This window comes from Apodemus sylvaticus, chromosome 19 (assembly GCF_947179515.1).
Source record: "Apodemus sylvaticus chromosome 19, mApoSyl1.1, whole genome shotgun sequence".
Taxonomy (NCBI): Eukaryota; Metazoa; Chordata; class Mammalia; order Rodentia; family Muridae; genus Apodemus; species Apodemus sylvaticus.
In genome coordinates, this window is record NC_067490.1 from 28,067,606 (window position 1) to 28,085,176 (window position 17,571).

General features: G+C 43.5%; 1 protein-coding gene across 2 annotated transcripts in view; it reads right to left on the bottom strand.

The window, feature by feature from the left end:
* Micu1 (mitochondrial calcium uptake 1) overlaps window positions 1-15,684 on the bottom strand; it is a 145,360-nt gene extending 129,676 nt beyond the window's left edge. Inside the window, exon 1 of one of the 2 annotated variants that reach the window (XM_052164221.1) lies at window positions 15,557-15,684. The gene's annotated coding sequence lies outside the window, so the exon portion shown is untranslated. The remainder of the gene's footprint in view (window positions 1-15,556) is intronic. The other variant, XM_052164220.1, reaches the window with a different exon arrangement.
* Between the last annotated feature and the right edge of the window lie 1,887 nt (window positions 15,685-17,571).

Below are 17,571 nucleotides of genomic sequence, written 5' to 3' on the forward strand. Positions count from 1 at the left end.
CGCCTCTGGAACAAAGCTCCCTTTTCAGGAGAGGAGCAGAGCTGGAGGTGCAGTGCAGCAGCTGAGACTTGTGGACCAAGAACAAGAGCCTGTGCTCGAAGCCTAGGGGTCCAGCTGCGGAAGAATGGATGAAGAAAACGCGGTCAGCAAACACAATGGAAATTTCCCAGCCACTAAGGAAGATAGACACAACTGGAGATGACTGTAGGAAGTGAATTAAGCCAGACTCAGAAAGACAAAGAGTGCATGCTTTCTGTAATTTGTTAAGTCTTATATAGATGCAGAAATTATGTATGTATATATGATATAAATGCAAAAGCACCCCCCCCCATGCACACCATATGAGACAAGGTCTCACTACATAGCCCTGGCTGACCTAGAATTCAGTATATAGACCAGGCTGACCTAGAACTCAGTATATAGACCAGGCTGGCCTCAACTCAGATCTGCCCACCTCTGCCTCCTGAGTGCTGGTGCTGGAATTAAAGGCATGTGCCACCATGTCTACAGTGGCCCCAATCTGTCCCCTTTGGCATTGTAAAATGATACAATCTACAAAATGTTTTGATTAAAAACAGTGCAAATTACCAAAAAAAACTTATGAACACATGTTTTAAGTGTATGAGTTTGTGTTAGGCTGCAGTCTTAGCTATCCCGAGGTGTATAAGGTCTATGCGAGGCTAGACATGCCTGTCACAGGGATACAGGCGACAGTGGGAAGGGGCAGAGAAAGGGAAGGGAAGAGGGAACTATACCGGGGCGTGTGTGCAATATATACATGTACAAAAACTTAAAAATACTTTGGGTTCAAACCCTACTACCAAACAAACCGTAGTGTTACGAGTACCATCATGGGCTCTGTCCACAACGGGAGCCATGGCGGTGTGCGAGCCTGTGGTAGAGAGATGGGAGGGAGAGAGCCTCGGAATGGAGAGAGGTGGAACTGGAGGCAGGAGGCAGAGAGGAGCAGCCTGAGGAGAGTAGCCTGCCACGAGGCGTGAGGCCACGGTGAAGTCCCGGCCCATGCTGCTGAGCGCCATGTCTGGGTCCATGGCCGCGGAGCAGTGTGGCTCTGTGCCCCGTCCATGGATCACATTACCACCAAAGGCCATGCAGACATTCTTGGTGTGTGCGGGGTGCCATCTGGGACCACGTTGGTGTCTAAGGGGTGTGCAGAGCTGGTCCAGCCCCCGCACAGTGCCTGGGTAGCACAGTAGAGCTGGCCCTGGTGGCCTGGGACCGGGTGAGCCAGGCCCCAGGGTGTGAGAGCAGGAGAGCTGGCCCTGCCCCTTGACAGTTGTGGCACTGAGCTGGCCCTGGTGGTGTGGGGAGGGCGAGCGGGCAGGCTGACCAGCCCAGCTAACACCCAGGTCCAGGTCTAGGTCCAGGGCTTTGAGTTGGCTCTGGCCAGCATCTGCCTCATCTGTGAACTGCCGGAGCACATGAACAGCCCAATCCTGCAGAGCCAAAACCACAGGCTCTCGATGACACAGGGCAACAGCTGGCTATCCGAGAGAAGTGTGGGTGAGGATCCAGGATGGGTGGTGAGGCAGAAGCCAGGAGCCTCACCCCAGACCAATGACTCGTTGCAGTGAGCATCTGCAAGTAAAGAAGTGTGGACAGAGGGACACGCTGGGGCACACTGCAGCTTCTGTGACAAGATGTCTTTGTTGTTTCAATGATTTATTTTATTTAATTTTTGGTTTTTATTTTCTTTGGGGAGGCTACAAGGGATGTGGTGGGACAGAGAGATGAGTGGACTGCTGTGCATGGTGTGAAATTCATAAAGAATGAGAGTACACTGCGAAGGCGGAGCTAAGTGGGCGCGTCTGCACCGGTAAGTCTCCAGGGACTTACTCAGCTCTGTTCCCAGAGACAGCCCCACTACATGGAGATGTCCTTTGTACAAACAAATGTCTTACAAAATTCAGTTTTCGGATTTTCTTTCTTAAACTGGAGTTTCCTAAAATAATCAGCTAGAATGCTCTGTATGCCCAAAGGCACATTTCATGTGACGTATTTTGACCCCTATAGGCATGTTTTGGAGTCCTATGTCCTGAACCCCATCATGTTTTGATATATATATTGTGTATTTTTCTCTTCTTGTTCTTTAGTGTGTCCTAGTCCAGTAGATCCACTGTAGGATCTCATGGATGTTACATTCTAGAAAAGGTAACAAAAAAACAGATCAGTGGGTGTCCAGGGTCAGAGAATGAGAGAACAGGATGGCCCCAACAGGGCACAAGGAACTCTCTGGAGGTAAGGGAACTATTCTAATCTTGATTATTGCACTGACTGCATGACATTAGTTGCCAAAACCTAAGTATATACAATGATAGGGACAATCTCAACAAAGAAATGATACTCTGGAGTCGAGGATACGGCTGGAGAGATGGCTCAGCGGATAGGAGCACTGACTGCTCTTCCAGAGGTCCTGAGTTCAATTCCCAGCAACCACATGGTAGCTCACAGCCATCTGTAATGGGATCTGATGCCCTCTTCCGGTAGGTGTGTCTGAAGACAGCAAGGGTGTATTCATATACATAAAATAAATAAATAAATCTTTGAAGTCGAGGATATAGACATTTAAAACTTTTTATAGATTTATTTTTATTTTACATGTATGTGTGTTTGCATGCATGCATATGCATGTACCATGTGTGTGCTTGGTGCCTGTGGCAGCTAGAAGGAAGCTCTGGATCCCTGGAATTGGAGTTACAATAGCTGTGAGCCAACACTGGGGACCCAGCCTGGGTACTCTGGAAGAGTAGCCAATGCTCTTAACCATCTCTCCAGCCCCAAAGCAATATGGTTTGTTTCCTGGTTTTTTGTTTGTTTGTTTTTTGGGTTTTTTGTTTTTTTTTTAGCCCAAACCTGAAGGACAGTTGCACATGAGTTATATTTTTACAATTATTTCTTTTAAAGTGTGTGTGTGTGTGTGTGTAAGTGTGTGTGTGTGTGTGTGGCTTAGGCAGAAAATAGTGATGAATCTGAGAACAGCACAGGCTACAGAATGAGTTCCTTTTTGTAAAAGAGAACAATTAAGAAGTTTTACCAAGCCTACCCTGAACCCAAGATATCTTTCTGTACCTGCCTCCCAAGCAGCTGGACTACAAGCTAAAACCACCAATGCCTAGCTAAAGGATTTCTATATGGTACATGTATATGTGGAAAAAAACCTAACTTTTCTTCCATTCTAGGTTCATGGTTAATGTCTCTACATTAGGACATTATTAGGACAAATAAAGGACAGATTTATTAAAATAGTAGGCAAATGTATTTAAATTTGAAAATTGTTATTGTTGTTATTATTATATTTATATGGCATGTCTTAAGCTATTATTTATATTTATTATTATTATATGTATGATATGTCTTAAGCGAGGTATCGTGGCATATTCCATTAATTACAGAAGTAGAGAGGCAGGCAGGTGGATCTGTATGAGTCTGAGGGCTACAAAATAACACTGTCTTAAAATACACACACTCATGTGCACATACACTTACACACACACACATGTACTTTAATGACATCTAACCACATGAAAGTTATTAGGTAGAGCTAATTATGATAAAAATAATCAAATGGCTCATGCAAGCCCACAGCCTTATCTTCATTTGTGATTTGTCTATCAGCTAACTCATTCACTGTGACAATCTGTTTATGATACAATGGTTTTGGCAATAAAGTTTTAACATGTCAACATCGCTGGGTGACTAAAACTAAGCTTCAAAGCTGAGACTGACCCAGGCAGAGAACATTCTTAGTAAAGGGGAAACCACTGGCCAGCAAGGATGCACTTCATTCTTCACGGGACAGAGTCAGAACACTGCAGGAGCGGTCCTGAGATCAAACGCTGGGACGCTGAGGCACAAGAGGACAGAATAAAGGGACCAGACTGAGTAAGACTGTGCCCTTGTGTCTGCTGAGGACTCTGAGGCTCAAGTGCCCCTCCCAATACACTCTCATCCGCCATCTGTAGTAGGCTCAATTTCCAGAAGGGGAAAAGGGTACTCATCCAGAAACCATAGTAACAATTCTGTATTGGAATAAATGTGTGAGTCAATGACACATCACTCACAGTCACGTCCAGCGTGGAAGAATTACTTGTAGTACAGGCCGATCTGTAAGGATAATGTGTTTATAGACAGCCACGCACATATATCAGGTATATATGTCTGCCAAATGAAGCCTTCTCCTATATAAATAACCATTTCAGTGTTGTTTCCCTAGTATTCACAGAAGTAAACATTGCTATCCATACTCCCTTAAAACGATTTGCCTATATTTATGGTCTCTCGATAAAAACAAACATGCCAGGCTGACAAGCAGTCTTAGGGATTTCACAGGATAGATTCCTACCCGCTCTCCCGCCCCCCACTGGCCTTTAACTTTCACTCTAACTTCTAGTTTCCGAGGTACTTTTTCTTTCCAAGAAAAGGGGGGAGGTGTCTGCTATGTTAAGCTGTTCTTAAAATCTTGGGCCCAGGGGCTCCACTTCTGCCTCCTACATCACTGGGGGCACTGCTCAGATCACAGGACACTCCTGTCCACATCACGCTCTTGACCAGGCACTTCTTAACAAGAGTCTCCTGCTCATTTAAAGTGCTGCCGTAAACTTGGGGACTTAATTAAACTCAAACGAGACGATGAGAAACTGAACACACGGAACAGTATGAACTGCTGTTGTGCGCTTTGTTTCTGTCTATTTTGCTTTAATAAGCAGAGGCCCATAAATATCCTACTCTACATAATTAATTAGTTCTGGCGATCAGACTTAACCGTTTTGACCTCTTAATGGACAACAATTTCTCAGGAAATCAGGAGTATGTTTCATTACTGATGGCAATTATGTGCTTACCAAGGAAAACATGGATAATAAATTACCATAAACGGACAGGATGAGGACTACAGAGATGGCTCAGCAGGTAAGAGTTCCCCCCATACACACACACACAAGAATGAGGACCTGAATTAAAATCCTCATCTCTCATATAAAAACCTGGGAATGGTTGATAATGTGTGAGCCTGTGACGCCTCCCCACAAACACACAGACACACTGTGGAAACCCAGACAGGAGATCATAGGTCTAGCTTCCTGTCTCAAGGGACCGCTGCAGGGTGCTGAATCCTTTGAGTCTCTTTATACGTCTATGCACAGGCATCACCCACAGGTATGTATATGCACATGAACACACACACACACACACACCTGAGCCCAATGGGAAACATGAAGTAAATTATAAATAAATGTTTGCCTAGAAAGCGATGTAAGTCAATGCTGATAGCTACATACGGGAGCAATCCAGAGATCAAGAGGGTGGAGACTATGACATCAGCCTCAGCTTCATAGTGAATCCCAGTTCCAGTCTGGGTTACAGATCGAGGCTCTGTCTCAAGCAACCAAGCAAGCAAACAAAATAAAAAGAGGAAAAACCTTCTGATGGCCTAATTAAAATAAACTATTACATAACTATATAAACAACATCTTTTTAGTGCAAATACTTTAGAATTCAAAGAGTGACTTAAGACATTACCCATCTTGGCTAGGCTGCCATTTGTGATGAGCAGTTATTTGGTCCCCTCGCTGACTCCTGGCACATAGCTCTCTAACACCGCAGGGCTCTAGAGTGTAGTTTTCTATTGTTGGGAACAAGCAAAAGAAACCTATTCTAAGTGCTACCATTTTGTTTTCAGATTCCATTTAATCATAGGAGAAACTAGATTCAAGGTCCCAGGCTAACCTAGTGGGATTAACTACTGAGAATTAGGGGTCCCAAAAGCTAAACAGTTTATGTTGTAAACAGTTGTCTGACTCCAGCCATCTCTGGGACAACTTGTAAGGAGACACCCTGTCTGTGTCCAGCCATCTCAAGGACAACTTGTCCATCTTGCTGGCAGGGTCAAACGAGATCATATTACCAGGCCTAGGAACAAACTCCTACCCCACTTCTCCCATTGGATTTTCTTAATTGTCTGTTAACCAGCAAAGAAAATTGAAATTGCTGTTATCTAAACCAAGGTGCATAAGTTGCAAAAAAAAAAATGTATAACCAATGGCCTGTTATGCCCTAATTAACTACAAGCAGCTGACCTGCTCCTTGTTCCCTTATCACTCTGAGCTCCAGGCCTAATACCTAGGAGAATGAATTAGAGATATTGAAGCCAGGTGCCCTGGATACGGCCCAGTCTCCAACCAGTCCTCCTTGCTTAACACGTAATGTCAAAATACAGTTGGATAGCACTGCAGCGTCCCCAGCTCCCTCCTCTTGCTTTACAAATTGTAGTACAATCTCCCTTCCGGGAGGAAGCTCCGATCCTGAACTGGCTGACTCCTTAAATAAAGCTTTCATTTCTAATTTCCATACCTGAAGTGAGTTTTCTCGGCTTCCACGCTGAACCCAGCACTATGAGAAATATATACACGCAGATGCCTACGGGGGCAGCTTCAGGGGCGAGCTGGCCCCAGAAGGTTGGCACCCTCAGCCCTACTTCCTATCCCCACGGAGGGGAAATGTGCTGATGGTTGCGCTGTCCCTGCCAATTATTTCATGAGCCATGGCTCTATGGAACCCCCAATGACAGGCAGGGCTGATCTGGGTCTGGGCTGTGAGAGGTGCTGAGAGGATGACAGCCCCTAAAGCAGCATGGGAGCACAGCATCCTTTCCCTAAGCGGCGAGTCCACCTCGCCTGCTCCCAAGCTGCATCCTTTACATAAGAGTGGGCGAGATGGCTCAGCCGGTGAAGGCACTTTAGCCACCAAGGCTAAGGACCTGAGTTTAATCCCTGGACCCACACAGTGGAAGGAGAGAACCAACTCTTGCAAGCTGTCCTCTGATCTCCACAATGCTTGTCTATATTCACGCACACATGCACACACACTCCAAACCAGTAAGTGGTACAATCTCCAGAACTCTGGAAGTTCTTGCAGCAAATGATCAAACCCAAGCCTTCAGAAGTGTGAGATCTGCACGGCCAAGTCACACAGGAGCCGTGGGGACATGGGACTTACTGCGTGTGAGGGGAGGGAAGGTCAATCCAGTGGGACTGAAGCTTTAACCTGCAGGAGTGCAGACACACCTGCTCCAGTTAGTGTCAGACATCAACCAAATCACAAGACACCTCCCTGGTGTTAGAGAAGAGGTCAGGGAAGAAATCCACATGAAGTATCAGATGTGAACTACTGAGTCCTGGGAGATACAGGGGAGGAAAGCACTTCTTGTCATGGCTTTATTTTTCCTTGATACTGTAGGATCCAGGAAATAAAAGTTTTTTTTTTCATATAATGTAAATTCCTCTGTAAACTCATGGCATCAATCCTGTCTCTAAGAAACTGTATGTTTTGACTTAAAAATTGTCTCCTTCCCAAACTTGGTTGTGCTCACCTGTAATCTCTGCACTTGGGAGGTAGAGAAAGGAGGATCCAGAATTTCAGGCCATCCTTGCTTACATGCAAAGTTTAAGGCTAGCCTGGGCTACATGGGATTATGTCTATTTTGTCAGGGAGTATGTAGTCCTGGTCCAACAATGCACAATCCAATTAAATATGGGCAGTAGAGTTGAATGACCAATATTCATTATGAGTCAGGAGGAAAATGTACATCAGAACCACACTGAGACACTTTACCCGGCAGACTATCAGAAAATATCAAAGAGAATAAGCACAGAAAAAGTGGAACTCGGCTGCACTGCTGGTAAGAATGCAAAACCATGGGAATTGCCAATACGAAAATTCCTCAAGAGTGGATCCTGCACTGCCACCTCCTCCTCCTCCTCCTCCTCCTCCTCCTCCTCCTCCTCCTCCTCCTCCTCCTCCGCCTCCTCCTCCTCCTCTGCTGCCTCCTCTTCCTCCTCCTCCTTTATGAATGGTGCACTTTCGTATCTGGCCATTTTACTTGGTACAGTGTTACCAAGCTTCACCCATGTTGTGGCATATTCCACAACTGTCTTATCTTTTGAAAAGTGGACTAATATTCCATTGCAGAGCAGGCCCTGTTCTGCTCATCCTTCTTCTATCAATAGATAGTTCCAGTGTTTACACTCTGGTTATTGGGAATAATGTTATTGATACCCAAGTATTTATTTGAATCCTCCCCTTTTTTTAAATTTATGCATGGAATTGGAGATTAGAAGGTAATATGAGGGGCTGGAAAGATAGCTTGGTGGTTAAGAGCACTGACTGCTCTTCCTGAGCACCCTGGTTCAATTCCCAGCACCACACAACAGCTAACAACTGGCTGTACTTCTAGCTCCAGGAGGATGGAAAGACGGTTATCAGTACCAACATGGTGGCTGACAACCTTCTCCAACTCCAGTTCCTGAAGCCCAGCGCCCTCTTCTGGTCTCTGTGGGCACTGCATACACATGCTGCACAGACATCATAAACGGAGGCAAACACAGAAATAAAGTAAAAATAAATAAACCTTAAGATTATAAAAACCTATAAACAGTTTTGACAAGAGGATTCAGCACATGGTGGGCCCCAATACTCTCAAACAGTGATTGACACAGGAAGGGGGGAGGGAATAATGTACTAGAATATTAAGAGATAAAAGTGATCTCAGAAAGTTTCAAGATTTCAGTGTGAAAGACGACAGGCCAGAAAGGAGACGTTACCAACTTAAGAACAAAAATCTAGCAAGCAACAAACTGGGAAACATGATCACAGGGTCCCCAATGGAGGAGCTAGAGAAAGGACCCAAGGAGCTGAAGAGGTTTGCAGCCCCACAGGAGGAACAACAATATGTACCAACGAGTACCCCCAGAGCTCCCAGGGACTAAAGCACCAACCAGAGAGCACACATGGAGGGATCCATGGCTCCAGCTGTGTATGTAGCAGAAGATGACCATTTCAGATATTAATGAGAGGAGAGGCCCTTGGTTCTGTGAAGGCTCAATGCCCCAGTGTAGGGGAATGCCAGGTCAGGAAAGGTGGGGAAGGTTGGTAAGGGGGGGGATGGAATAGGGGTTTTTTGGAGGGGTAATGAGGAAAGGGGATACCATTTGGAATGTAAATAAAGCAAATATCTAATAAAAAAACAAAAACAACAACAAAAACTGGGAAACAAACCCAGATCTAGTAACGCCTTGTCTGATTGTCTTCCTACCCTTTGCTACAGAAATAATGTGGATAGCTTAATATTGAGTAAAGTAACTGGGTGCGGTGGTGCACATCTATAGTCCCAGGCAAAGAGGAACTGGAACGCAGGCAGGAGGATTACTGTTAAGGTTGAAGTCTGCTAGGTTACACAGACCTTGCCTTAAAAGCAAACAAAAAAACACAGTTATAAATAAATATATAAATATATATATGTTGCATGTATATGTATGTGTGTATACACATACACACATGCATATATATTCCCAAGCTTAAGCAAATAAAATGAAATCTAGATTCACAAGGTTAGAATATTTAGCTAATTCCTTACAGTAGAAACTGAGATTTCCCACAACAGCATTCACGATTTTACGATCCACTCTCTTAACCAATAAATAAACAACAGTTCATCTTAATACTGAATATGCAGTACTTGGGAGTTTACCACCGATTTTACTCTAAGCCTAAGAAAACACAGTCAAGAAAAATTATGAATGGTAAGAGTTATCTTCTATGGAGCATGAAATAAAAACCTCTAGGCTGAAGGACTGATAGAAGCCGTGCCAGAGCATTGACAGCTGAATTGCTTCTTCAAATGCTGGGTACACATAGAGTGTGCACACTCCACAAAGCCTGTGAGATTACGTGTAAAGACACAAGCAGTGTTGGCGATAAGACGGCCAGACAGAGGTCAAGGGACGCCAGCTATCATGAACACCGCCATGCGCATCACCTAGAGTAAACGTGTCTTCTTGTTTGCCGACTCTCCCAGGCTGAGTTTGGTTTGCTTTTGAGGCCTGCTAGCCCCTAGCCCCATGTACTTACTATGGATGACGTAACTTCTGAGCTCCCTGCCTCCACTTTTAGTGATGGAATCACACACCCAGTTAGTTAGTTTATTCTGAACCTTCCCAAGGAAGTTATGGTCAACGCTTCATCCCAAAACATCTTTATCATGTTGTCTTTTACAACTATAAGACAATGATCACAAATTCAAATTAGTAATGCTTTCTTAATGTATTTTAGTATATGAACCTCACCACTGTTTCATGGGCCTGGTTACCTTTTGCCAGATCATTCTAGTTTTGATCCAATTTCCATAAGGAGTGGCTATGTGGTTTTTCTGCTTTATACACATGCGTACAGCTCTTGCCTAAGCAGAATTCTCTTTCCTCTTAGGCACGACTACCTTCAGTTTTAAGAATAGCTGTGTTCTCTCTTTGGGTCCAGAGACACTGGCTATAGACGGCAAAACTAGCCTTTCACCACAGCCATCCAGATACAGTCACCCTTTTGAAGTTTTGTTCCCAGCAGACACTCACAGGCTCCAAGATGGAGGATCACGGACAGCACTATGCTTCAAATGTTACAGCAAAGCCTCACTCTCCATCCCCACGTTTTGGATCACACCTGTAATTTCAGCACTTAGGAGGCTGAGACAGAAGGATTGTTATGATGAGTCTGAAGCTAGTTGAGACTACCTCTGTAGCCTTATCTTTAAAAAAATAATAATAAAGTTTAAACGTTTTTTATTTTATTTTACTTGAAAATTATCTTCTCATTTGTATTGCGTGTCATCCCTGGATATCTGTCTGTGCATGCCTGGTATCCAGGGAGGTCAGAAGATGTTGGACCCCACGGTTATAGAGTTATACATAGTTGCAAGCCTCCATGGAGGTGCTGGGAATTGAACCTGGGTTCTCAGCCAGTGCTCTTAACCACTAAGCCATCTCTCTAGCCCCACAAGTTTTAGTTTCAAATAGTAAAACTCACTTTGACCTTGCTAGTTTTAGCTCGGAAATATTTGAATTTGCAAAAAAATGGAGTCAACACACCTCTTTATGTAGCAACATTTAACTTCCCAATAACAGATCACTAATAGATTTAATCATGCCTCATGGTTTTCCAATTCCCCCATTGCCATCTGTTTTGTAAGTTACATTTTTACACTGTTATCCCCTTTTTCAGCAAGTGCCCAGGATATCCCGTGTTGAAAGCATCACTACTTCTTTACAGAACCACGGGTAGGCACACCAGCAAACACACACATGTATAAATACATATAAGTTAATAAAATATAATGTCCTCTTTAATATGGGAAACCAGTTATCACTCTTGGATTCTTCAAACAGCTGAGCACTTTAATAATAAGAATAGTTTAACAAATCTTCCAGTTCACTGATAAATATGTAACATGGACTTCAACCATCTTAAATTCAAGACAATTTGAAGGGCAATCTAAATCACTGCTTAGGCATCTATATATTTTAAACATATACAATTGAGACAAGAATTTTAAAAATTAGAAAGCTAAAATCACTTAAGACATTATTTCTGCTATTACTGATACATCATCACATGTAAGTGTCAATAATTTGAACGTTACTCTTCCATATACTCATTAGATTACTAATTAACCTTGTCCACACAAGAGAAAGGCATGGTCACTCCCATGTGCAAAGCGACAATTTCTGGTGCAGAGGGGTTATCCAGCTCACCACTAGGAAGGGATGGAGTTGGGCATTACAACACACCTCATCAGAACCTCTGCGGCCAGTGTCAGCAGCTAGTACAACAGCTAGCACCACTGAACTGGGCTGCCGATGACATTTCTTTCCATTGAAAACAATAAACAGTGCATCGTTTTAATTATAGTCCCCACTAAAATATAATGAATCATTACAACAAAGCATAAAAAGATAGAAAACATACTAATGTTAACGAATTTTAAAGTTAATATCCATTTGACAGCAAATGGTGTTTATAGGGTCTATTTTTCATGAAATGCTCAACACAATGTGGTCTGCAGAACAATGCAGAGGCCCTGGAATTTACTCTTTATTGATCGCAGCTTTAAGCATTTAAAATATCTTTATTCACTATTTGTAAGAGGAAGTCACTTAGCCGAGTTAACCTACAATACAAAAAGTACCAGTAATTACTGAGCTTGGCACATACGCTGTGGCTCAGCATAGAGCATGGGCTGAGAAAAAAGAAAGTGAGACAAATGAGCCAAGGTTCCGCTACATTACAGGTGTAAAACTCAAATCCTCGGGGGCTGGAAAAATGGCTCGCGAGTTAAGAGCACTTGCTGCTCTTGTTAAGGCCCTGGGTTGGGTTCCAAGCACTCACATAGTGGCCCACAACTACATATGACTCCAGTCTCAAGGAATCTGATGCCCTCTTTTGTCCTCTCCACGCAACAGGCACAGACATGGCACACAGATATACACGCTGGCAAAACCACCCATACACATAAAATTAAAATAAATAAATCTTAAAAAAAAAATACTCCAGAGCCGAAAGACATCACACATGTACTAACGATGCACATCTACGCAAAGGAAGGGCTCAAATTTCAAACTTTGTAAGTTAGTAATATTTTCAAAAGCAAAAGTCAACTCCCAAACTACAATAATACTATATCTCAAAGGAAAAGGAGTCCTCTTCGGTTAGAATACAAATACTTGTAAATAGCTATTGCTTCCGCCTTCATACAACCAACCGTCCTCCCTTCAGCAGGACATAACACCGCAATAGTTTTTCTTTAGAAACCAATTAATTAACCATTAATTAAATCCATTAATCTGTGTGGTATGAGACCATGTTTTCCTTTCTCCTGGTCCATGGTAAGAAAGAAACCAACGCCTGGCCACAACGAGCTTTCTATCGCCCTGGTGGCAGGGACCTCCCCACCTCCCACCCCCCCATCCCCCACCCCCCACTCTGGCATGAACAAAGGCACAAGCCGGCCTTGCTGGCCAATGAGGTACTGTTCAGAAATGTGCTGGACTGTGTAGGGGGCATGAGGATCTCTTCTGGGGTTTCTACAGTTGGTTGTAGGGTGCAAACCTTTCCTAAGTATATTTAGGAATCAGAACATACTTTCCTAAGAAGTATGAGGCCAAGTTTCAATTATTTTTCTAGAATTCCCAATTACATCCCCCAAAAGGAGAATGATTCTGGAGATCAGTCATAACCATGACTTAGTGTGTGTGAACTTTTTCTTTTGAGACATGGTGTCAATATGTAGCCCTGGATGGCCTGAAATTCACTATATGGACCAGGATGGTGTGGAACTCAGACATCTGCAGGCCTCTGCTTCTGGAGAGCTCAGATTAAAGGCCTGCACCACCACACTCAGCCCACTGTTACAGGTTTTGAAATATTTCCACTTTTGAGCAGAACATACTATTTGTATAATAAGAAACAAAAACTGTTCCAAAATAATCCTCCCGTGTCTCAAACATGCCCAGAGAGTAACATTTAGTGCTTTTAAAGAATTAACATTGTTTTCTCATGATATACTAAATCAGAACATCTATCAGAAAAGAATCCAGTCTTTTTTTTTTCTCCCCTTTGGCACCAAAGGAAGCTATTTCTATTATGAGATGGATGTGGGAGGTGCTGTGATAAACCTTTTTTTTTCTTTTTAAGTATTTTTATATAAAAGGAAGTATACCAAGTAACTCTTTGAGGAGAAAACAGATAGTATTTAGTATGTGCTTTCAACACTGTAAAAACTGTTCAAGAGCTAAACAACTGTGAGCTTCACAGTTTAAAAGTGAAAAAAATACTTATAAGAAAGGCTTTACTGGCCAGCATGGTGGCACATGCCTATAATCCCAGCACTCAGGAGCCTGAGGCAGAAGGATGCCATTAAATATCCAGCCATCTGTGAGGGTTGGAGAGGGGAGCGACATTAATTACTTGAGTCTTTAAAATGACTACAAAGGTCTGAAGTAGTTGTTCAGTTAAATATAATGGTTATAATTATTTCATGTGATACTCGGTTATGTGAGGAATTATGTATTATTAGGTTTTCTTTTTCTACTGAGTATAAGAATTCAAGTTACAAAGCTTGAAGCAAAGTGTTTATACTCAGGAGTTCAAGGCCAGCTTGGGCAACACAGTGAAACACTGTCTCAATAGATGGATAGATGGATGGACAAATGGAAGGTCAGATGGATGGATACGTGGATTTACAGAACACAGTAACAACTCCATGAGACTATAGGAAGATAGCAATAAAGGCAGCGATACTGTTGCTTTTGCCAGCCTCTACTGGTTTCTATCATTCTCTCCAGCCACACAAGCCATTCCTGAATCTTCACTTTCTACTAATATTATTGTGAATGTTATGACCATCTGTATGGATACTTAGACGTTGAAGACAGTTTCTTGGCACTGGTAGGTAGCCAGGATGATAACTTCAAGTGAAAGAGAATCAACGATTTATGAGAAGTGGAGATCGAACCTATAGAAGCCTGCAAGGTCTGGGCAGGTCTGTAATCCCACAGAAAGATTCAGCCTTTAAGGCCAAACGAGTGATGGGGGTAGGGAGTAGAGGGACCTACCTCAAAACAGAAAAAAAAGAATTCAAACAAAACAAACATCTTCCCAGAACATCTTCCCAGATAAGTGGCCTTCTAAACTCTTTAAGATAAGATTCTAAACAAGTGTCAAGTTGTTCACACTTGCAAACATTCAGGATGGTCGTGCCAACTGTTTGTGTGCTATGTCTCAAATGTTGACAATCAGTGAAACCCAAACTCCCCAACAGATGTTTCATCTCCTGCACAAACTCCTTTATAATGCTGCCACATCACCTCCCTGTCTGACCCTACTGACTGCTTTGAAGTAAACAGAGGTTTATTAAAGCAGCCATCCCAGAAGTGGATCAAACATCTATTTATAAGCAGACAGGGGTAAAATAGGTCTTTCAGAAACGTCTCAAGAAGAAAATTATTTACTTTTAGTTATAAAATATTTGCTCTATTTACATGTACAAATATTCGCACTTCAAGCACCTGAAAGGAACTGTAGACAAACCCTAGGATTTATAAAGGTGACAACTTATTATAAAACACAGTCCGCCTTAAACTCTTCTAGCATCCCATATAATCAATAATACCGGGCTCATTCTCGAAACATCGTGTGGGTTGCCCGGACTAGGACTGGGCACAGACAGAGAGAGGGAGAATGAGAACGCGAAGTTGCTGGTGAGGATAAAAACGGAAGAGTCTGAGAAGTCTGCAGTTTGTTTTGCTCTCCTAAGAAGCCAATGATTTCCCCGTTTTTCTCTATCTGTGATAAATGTATCTTTCTGTCGCAGCTGTAAACTCCTCCATCCACTTCTGACCACATCCACGAATTCCCGGAGAAGCAGTGAGGGCTACTCTGTGTCCTGGCCGCGGGTGGAGAGCATGCACTCTGAGGCTAGAAAGCCGGCCACTACAAGTTCTCCGTGACAGGGATAAGGGGTGATGGGGTGAAGGGAACGGAGGACCGAGAGTCCCCTCAGCACATCACCAACAGCATCACCAAGACAGCAGTCCCCGGAGGACCCGAGAAGTGGCCGGAGCTCAAAGCCGCCCGAAAGGCTCGTCCCCAAAACGTGTCGGCTTCCCCTCCCCTAAACCTGCCTCCGCCCGGCGATCCGAGTCCTCACACTCACCCGTCCGCGCTCCAGCTTTAGCAGCAACTCGGAGAATGCCGCCCACCTCTGACAACCATAGAGACGCACAAGCCGTGGAGCCCCGCTCTGCGTCCTCCGCCCACTCTCACGTGACTCCCTTAGCCGCTGGGCCTGTCGGGATCTTGATGAAACGTAGCAGGGAGGAACCGAGGGAGGGAAAATGGGGAGGGGCGGAGAAGCAACCCCGCCCTCCCCAGAGGCCCGCCCACACTTCGGATCCCGCCCCGAGTTAAGACTCCGCCCTCGACTGGGGCCCGCCCTGTCCTCGGCCCCGCCCACATGTCAGCGCCACGCCCTCGCTGTTTAGGCGGGAAAGCCGGCAGGTTTGTAGAGTTCCCTCTGCATTCCTTTGCTGATTTTGTTTCTCTGCTGTCAAAGTGCACCTTTTCTGTGCCCGTTTCTAGTTATAGCCTGCTCTTCCGTGAGAAAGTGAAAAACGAGGTTCTTCCAACCAGTCTAAAGGCTCACACTGTTTTTTTTTTAGAAACATCTTTTATTTATTCTTTGACAGTTTCTTAAGATATAATGTATCTTAATCTTATCCACCTCCAATTCTCCACTCTCACTCCTTCCAGATGGTCCCGGATTAGTCTCCCAGCAACCAGTGTGGTTTACTTTGATCTGTGTCAAATTATGAAAAAGGGAGTTCAGCAGGTAAGGGCGCTCTTACTACCAAGCTGGATAACCCATATTTGAGTCCCAGGACACTTATGGTGGAAGGAGAGAACTGACTGATGCAAATTGTCCCCCTAATCTTCATATTCATCCTGTGGGACATACATACATACATACCTGAAAGAAGGGAGAGAGAAAAGGATCAAGTAAAAGTCTTCTCTTGGGACACACATCTTGTTAGCTCCAAAACTTGTAAATTTGCATTGTAAATATCATAGAACACTTTGGAGGCTTATGGGACAAATTAACTCTTTATTTGAACAAGGAAAAGAGAACAATCATCAATATATAAGTTGTTGCATAAAGTTTTTCAGCCAGATGTGGTGGCATAGAACTGTAATCTCAGCATCTGAGAGACAGAGGCAGTAGGATCAGTTTAAAGCCATACTTAGTTACATAGTGACTAAGTGACTATAAGATCCTTTCTGGAAAAAACCAAACCAAACATAAAAATCCATCAAGATCAAGCAACGGGATGATTTCGGCCATGCTGGTATATGACTATAACCTCTGTAGAGACAGAGGCAGAAGGATCAGGAATTGTCCTTAGGTTGTCCTCAGCTATATACATAGCCCATTGTTCTCTAACCTCCAGACACATATACACGTGGCAGATGTACATACTCACATACATAATAATATGTAAATAAATATTAGAAGAAATATCCAGGTACCCACCCCCGCCCCACACCAGTAGTCCCCAAGCCACGTTGATGATCAAATGCCTCACACTTATCTGGAAAGATTTTTGTCTCAGGCTTTTTAGAGACAGGTCTTCTATATAGGTTAGAGTACCCATGCTGTTCTCAAAGTCATGGTGATCCTCCTGCCTCGGCCTCCAAAGTGCAGGGGTTGTAGGCATGCACCACTGTGCTTGGCTCAGGGTAAAACGATACAGATTCCTGGATTCTAAGATATACTCACTGGACTGGAACAGTGTTCAGAAATCTGCATTTTCAGAATCCCACCTGATTTCCATATAAATGTTGAATGGAAAAGAAGTGGATTTGGTTTTTTTCCCTCCATGTCATAGAATAAAATATCTCTATTTTGCCTTCAGTATAGCAAAAGTACATTATTCTGGAAATTCTGTGCTATCAAGAGAGAGAAGATTATTTTTCCCTTTCAATTGGGCTAACATATAAATTGACATGCTTTCAAGCATTTTCTACTTATCTACTTTTATCACATACATAAAAGTAACAATTCCATGTGTTACCGCAGCAGGATCAACGTATTACACCACTGTGAAAAGTGACTCTCCTGTAACAGGCATCTGAGTGAATGAAGTGTCATTCTATAAACCTTTCATTCAATTT